Source organism: Vicia villosa, linkage group LG5, assembly GCF_029867415.1.
Source record: "Vicia villosa cultivar HV-30 ecotype Madison, WI linkage group LG5, Vvil1.0, whole genome shotgun sequence".
NCBI classification, from domain to species: Eukaryota; Viridiplantae; Streptophyta; class Magnoliopsida; order Fabales; family Fabaceae; genus Vicia; species Vicia villosa.
In genome coordinates, this window is record NC_081184.1 from 60,769,489 (window position 1) to 60,776,093 (window position 6,605).

Genomic DNA, 6,605 nt, shown 5'->3' on the forward strand with positions numbered 1-6,605 from the left:
TTGCTTCCCCGGCATGAGTCGACAAATGGCAGTTTTTCCTCTTGGGAAAACAGTTTGTTGATTCCCTGGCGTAAGTCGACGAATGGCGGTTTTCACCCCGAAAACAGTTCGTCCGCTTTCAAGCAAAGTCGTTAGCCCCTCAAAAGATCATGAGGCCATATGACATTCTTTCAAGACGTCAAGTCAAAAGGGAAGATGGTGAAGTTTCTCTACTACCATCAAATGGCGTCTCATCTCCAAGTGCTGATGAGAAGTTTGATAAGGAAACAAACCTTTGAAGTTTCTCTACTATGATCAAATGGCATCTCATCCCCAAGTGCTGATGAGAAGTTTGATGAGGAAACAAACCTTTGAAGTTTCTTTACTACCATCAAATGGCATCTCATCTCCAAGTGCTGATGAGAAGTTTGATGAGGAAACGAATCTTTGGAAATTTTTCTCTTTATCTGAGATATTGTCCAAACACGACTGAGACCAGTTTCGAGATATGTGTAAGTATAAGAGTGCGCCTAAGAGGGGGGGTGAATTAGGTTTTTCAAAGATTTATACGGTTTTTAGAATACTTGTACTTATTTTTGGTTAAGTGTTTGAAGTGTTAGTCTCATCAAAAGATACATGCATGGATTCTTCAATAGTTAAAGTTCTTTTATTATAAATTCTATATGCTTTACTAGAAAGAGAATAACCAAGAAATATACCTTCGTCGGATTTCTCATCAAACTTACCAAGATTGTCTTTGTCATTGTTTAGAACAAAGCACTTGCATCCAAAAATGTGAAAGTGAGCAATGTTTGGCTTTCTTCCTTTGAAGAGTTCATATGGAGTCTTCTTTAAGATAGGTCTAATGATTACTCGATTTCCAACATAACATGCCGTACTAACCGCATCCGCCCAAAAATATTTAGGAAGATTTGCATCATTAAGCATTGTTCTTGCAAGTTCCACTAGAAACCTATTTTTCCTTTCGACTACTCCATTTTGTTGTGGAGTTCTTGGTGCTGAAAAATTATGAGAGATACCATGTTCTTCACAAAATTCTTCAAACGATGCATTTTGAAACTCTCCACCATGATCACTTCTTATGGATACAATCTTTAATGATTTTTCATTTTGGATTTGTTTTGCATACTTCTTAAAGGCTCTAAAAGCATCACTTTTCTGCACAAGAAACAAAGTCCAAGAATATCTAACACACTATGCTTGAGAAGCTTGCATTTACAATATGGACATCCGAAACAAGGGAGAGGTTGTTTACCTTTTTCTAAGTGTCAACACTTAGTTAAAGAAGATGGATTGCGCATCCTACATTGCCATCCAATTACCAGAGTCCACATCAAGTATTTCTACAGGAGTTTGTCTCCTCATCCCCCGCCAAATGCGACAACGGGATCAAGTCATGCAAGGATTTTGTCAATTACAACATCTCAGGAGCGCCCAAAATTCGGGAATTCTTTGATATTTAAGTCTCTTTCACGCAGGAGAGATCGAGATATCAATCTCTCTCCCTCCAGATAAAAGAAACTTAAATAGGGGCATCTGTCATACCCTAATTTTTGACCCCCCTGAGATGACATATCTTCAGGATTTTCATCAGGTCAAAACTAGTACCCAAAGCAGTCACTTCTTCATCTGGCATTTAATCAAGCACTACAACAAATTTGTCTTTTAGCAGCGCATCTACGAAAGCGCTTTTGGAAAAAGCGCTGTTATAGATTGCGCAAAAAATAAAACTAAAAAACAAGGAAAAAAAGCGCAGGTACAGGGAGGGGTACGAGAGCGCTTTCTAAAAAGTGCTGGTAAAGGGGGGGTACGAGAGCGCTTTCTAAAAAGCGCTGGTAAATGGGGGGTTACGAGAGCGCTTCTGAAAAGCGCTGGCGTAGCTCATTTTAAAATTAATTTTTTAAAAACAAATTAATTAAAAAATAAAAGAAAAGGGGACTAGGGTTATAATGTGTCGATTAGATTTATGAAGTTCTTCTTCCTCTCAAACGACGAAGCGGCGCGCTTCCTAAGCTCATCGGAAACGGCTTCGAAACGCCACCCTTCCTTCGTAACCTCCATCCCGTTTCCATCCTCAATATAGACCTCAACACAATCTCACTCTTCTCTCTAATTTAGTAACATCACAGAAAACCCTAACCTAAATCTGAAATTGAACGAAAATCTTGGAGCTTCTTGAGTAATAACCATGGGGGACTGGTTCAGAGAATCCAAGCTTTTGTCATAGTGTCAAGAACAGAAGGAAGAGATGAAGATGGACATAAGCTTGGATTCTTATCTAAAAACCCTAAAGTTGAAGACAACGAAATAGAGCATGATTTTATTCAATAGGCACAGGGTTTATGTTCATATAAGCAAATCGAGTGGCATGGTAACAAATAAACAAGAAAATCACACAAAGACTTACCGACCCGGAGCTAGTTCGGGGAATTCCGATGACGGTGAAAGGCTCAGTTCAGGTACTCTTTGATTCCTCATTCATCCCTTTTGTTTCTTTTCTTCTGAAACCTTTTGCAAATTCTGGAAGATGCTATTGGTTGGGTTTTGTCGTCGCCATGGTGTATGCTTCAGTTGTGCGGTTCGTTGAATGTGCGGTTGTTACAGGTAGATGAGTTTATTGTTTATTGATGCTGGTTTATTGGTTTATTTTGTGCTGGTTGTTGTGGTTCTGTAAATGATGTGAAGGTTTATGGAAAACCATAATAAGTTTTGGTTTGGTATTGTCTCTGTGTTATTGTGTCTAATTTTTGGTGAATGTTCTTGATTTTGTGAAATGATTTTGCAGGTTTGTGTATGCTGAAGAAGGATTTTATGGAGAGTTTTTGTATGGTTGCGTTCTTGTTGAGTTTTGTACAAGGATTTGAGGGAATGAGCTGGAGTTGAAGGACTAATTTTGTATATTCTACAGGTGAGGTTTATGTAGATTTTTTCTCTCCTTTGCTTGATTCTTAGTGCCATTTTTATAGAAGAAAGTGAGTGAACTTCTTGGATAAAAGCTGAAGGATAAAAGCAAACTTAACTATTAAGTTAAGTCGACATTATACTTACCCTGTGCTTGGCTACATTACTCCCTGGTATGCACTTTTTGTTGTTGAATGTATGTTGCATTGTATGCTTTATGTTAGTACTTCATAGTGAAAATTCAATTCTATAACATGTCAATATTCCTGATAGTTTTGTATCTACAATTTATTATTGATGATGCAGGTTGAATTTGGTGCAATTCTTGTTAGCTATAAAAACAGGGTGCAGCCAATGCTAATATTAGGAGGATGATTGTGCTGCTGTTATGTATGGTGGATCGATGATAATATAGAGTCTATTGATGCTGCAATTTTTTTATGTTGATAGCAGAAAGGATCATAGTAATTAAGGTGAACATGATAATATGAATGATTTAGTGGCATTTTTAAAGTTGTGTGAAATTTTAAAACCAATGTTGCAGTTTCTCAGCTTGTAAAATTTCAATGACAGTTTTATTTCCACTACTAAATTGCAATCATTGTTAGTTCATTGGCAATGAGAACATCTCTACCCAAGATGATGAGTACAAGGTGTCATGTTTATAATTCAAATTAAAGATATTGTTTTTGGATATGATTTGCTGATATCGATATGTTTCATGCAGGATGCCACGAATAAATCGTTGAAATTCGACATTGACAGAGGCAACTTAAACCTGTTTTTTGAGGAGATATTCTCTGGTTCATAATGCATCATGACTATCTCATATGTGATGTTATACGTTCAGTCACATTTAAGTTAAAAAAGGGTGGATAGCTTAACTACTTGCTTAATAAAAAATTTACATGATGAGTTTATGCATTATTCTTGTTGTCTGAACTCGACTTATTCATGCTTAAAAGTGTGCATTCAATATGAAATTATGTAGTTTCTTTGACCCAACAACTTTGTTACTACAAAATAAATACTTGTATTTTTTATTTTAGCAGAAAATAAGACATTAAAAGGCTTAACAACTTAAGGCTGCTTAGAAATTGGAGCTGCCAATTTTTGGAAGAAAAAAGCGACCTAAACCAGTATACAGGTAATATCTTCTAGTTTGCCACTATAATTTGCAATGGCATTTTGAAAAAAAAAACATTCATTTACAATTCTATATCATTATCTATATATTAAAGTGCATCTACTTGTCTTTTGGTTTCCTTGCTAGAGTAATTTAGTATTATATGCCAGGTTTGAGAAACCAAAAAATGATCATTTATAGGAAAAGAATAATCTCTCTACATAGAAGGTAAAGAAATCACTGACAAACCACATTGAGCATGTCTAAACAAATCCCTTTGTGCTTTATTTTGAAATTCTCTTTTGAGTAATAATATATATTTCCATCTGTTTGGTTCTTTTAATTCAAGAAATAAAATTTGTATGAAAATTTCTAGTCTTATAATCATGTTGGATGCTAAGTCTGTTAATGTTATTTATGTACCTTCAAGAAACATCATCCTTCATTTCTAGATTTTCTACACATAAGAGAAACTGAAAAAGACAGTTCTCATACAATCAATAAGCCTTTCATACTATTTGAATTTTTGATATAAATAACTCATTTAGTCAATATGTATTATACTCATTTATTAACTTTATTTTTTTTCTTCTTTTTATTCTTATATGTATACATGCGATGGACAATTGAAGATATATTAGAAGTTAATTTGTGCATTGTTGGAAAGTCAATTATGGCCATCGAGGAGTCACTTCGGCTGGAGAGAACTAGTTTTCTTAGGGAGCAAATCAGTATATATATATATATATATATATATATATATATATATATATATATATATATATATATATATATATATATATTGTATTTTGTGTTTTGAGAATTTGATTGTAAACTTAGCTTGTAGAGCACTTATAAAATTAGTGATGTTTTATTTGTATTTTGATAATAAATATATGCAATACTAATTCATAAAATGTTTCAAATTAAATGTATTTTTTTAATTTTTATTTGTTTAATATAATAAATGTATTTCTCAAAATATTAGTGAGAATTTGAGATATATCAAAATATTAGAAATTATAAAAATAATAGGTTTATTAAAAACACCAACGAAAGCGCTTTTTCAGAAAAAGCGCTGCCTTAGGCCTATATATGAAAGCGCTTCTGGAAAAAGCGCTGCTATAGGGGGGGCTACGAGAGCGCTTTTCTGGAAAAAGCGCTGCTATATGGGGGATACGAGAGCGCTTTTCTGGATAAAAGCGCTGCTATAGGGGAGGCTACGAGAGCGCTTTTCTGAAAAAAGCGCTGCTATAGGGGGGATACGAGAGCGCTTTTCTGAAAAAAGCGCTGCTATAGGGGGTGCTACGAGAGCGCTTTTAGAGTTTCAAAAGCGCTGTCGTTACCTACGGCAGCGCTGGCTTTGGCAGCGCTTTTAAGCGCTCTAAAAGCCCAAAAAAAGCGCTTTAAAAGCCCATGCGCGTTGTAGTGAAGGATGTTCAAAGACAAGAAAACTCAGGCAAAGGATCAATCAGTAGAAGGATTAGTCTCTAACATAATGATAGGACTCAAGAGCTTCATTTTCTCACCTATGGTTGATTAGATACCCAGTCCTCTGAATACAGATTTACTCAGGTCACCAGACTAGGGTTTTGAGCCTATCAAGGACTAAAATCAGGGATCACCTTTGGGAAACCCTAAAAACCCCCAGGGGATCATTCAAAGACATCAATCATCTTCAAATAGCTCATATAAAAATATCCACTGGACATTACACCTCAATTCAAAGTCTATAATCATCATTTTCATCTGGTCGACAATTAGGGTTTTTGACCTAATTCACCAGGATAGTTGACTTTTAATCAGAGGCATGGATCCAAAACTCAAGACATGATTCAAGAACTTTTACCACCTCAATATAACCCATTTACATCACTCATTTGAGGAGAAGATCTTGATTCTACACAAAAGTCCAAAATTTCACCTCATTTGGAAAAAAGTCAACTGTATGGGATCACCTTTGACTTTTAAGATTTTTGGTAAAACCATGACTTTCAAGTATCAATATCATCAATATATGGATATTAAAGTCATTTGGCCAAAGAAATTCAAGAAGAATCTTCAAGGAGCAAAAAGTCGGGAATTAGGGTTTTTGAGGGCATTGTGGGAACTCAAAATTTCACCTACACAACTCAAAAAACTTCCAACATGAAAGTTGTAGATCTTGCAAAATAAAACAACATCTTACAAAGGAACTTTTTTCAAAAGATCCAACTTTGGCCTCATTTTTCACAAATTTGCCAAAGGATTCTGAAGAAACTCCAAACTAATGATTTGAAGTAGATGTTTAGGGCTTTCCAAATTGTGTTCAACCTTCTCCAAATTCATTTTGAGCTAGGAGTTATGCTTGTTCAAAGTTGGCCTCATGAAGTGAAATTATAGGTCATGCATCATTTTTGAACTTTGCAATTTTGTGCACATGACCTCAATTATGGATGCTACACGACCCATAACACATCTGAAAACATGCCATGCATTCATTTTCACCATGCCATGATAATTGAGGAAGATTCCTAAAACAAGAACATGTGATTATGTAATGATTACATTTGAGAATTTATGGCAAATTGATGAATCA

At 35.1% G+C, this 6,605-nt stretch overlaps 1 long non-coding RNA gene across 5 annotated transcripts; it reads left to right on the forward strand.

Moving 5' to 3' along the window:
* Positions 1-1,970: 1,970 nt before the first annotated feature.
* On the forward strand, positions 1,971-4,751 carry LOC131606668 (uncharacterized). Of its 5 annotated transcripts, XR_009284959.1 has the most exons (5): positions 1,971-2,604; positions 2,786-3,074; positions 3,208-3,772; positions 3,954-4,048; positions 4,660-4,751. It is a non-coding gene; the product is annotated as an uncharacterized LOC131606668 (long non-coding RNA). The 5 variants fall into 5 exon arrangements; XR_009284961.1 differs by lacking the exons at positions 3,954-4,048; positions 4,660-4,751 and having other exon boundaries at positions 3,208-3,554; positions 3,629-3,932; XR_009284960.1 differs by lacking the exons at positions 3,954-4,048; positions 4,660-4,751 and having other exon boundaries at positions 3,208-3,374; positions 3,629-3,932.
* Positions 4,752-6,605: the final 1,854 nt, after the last annotated feature.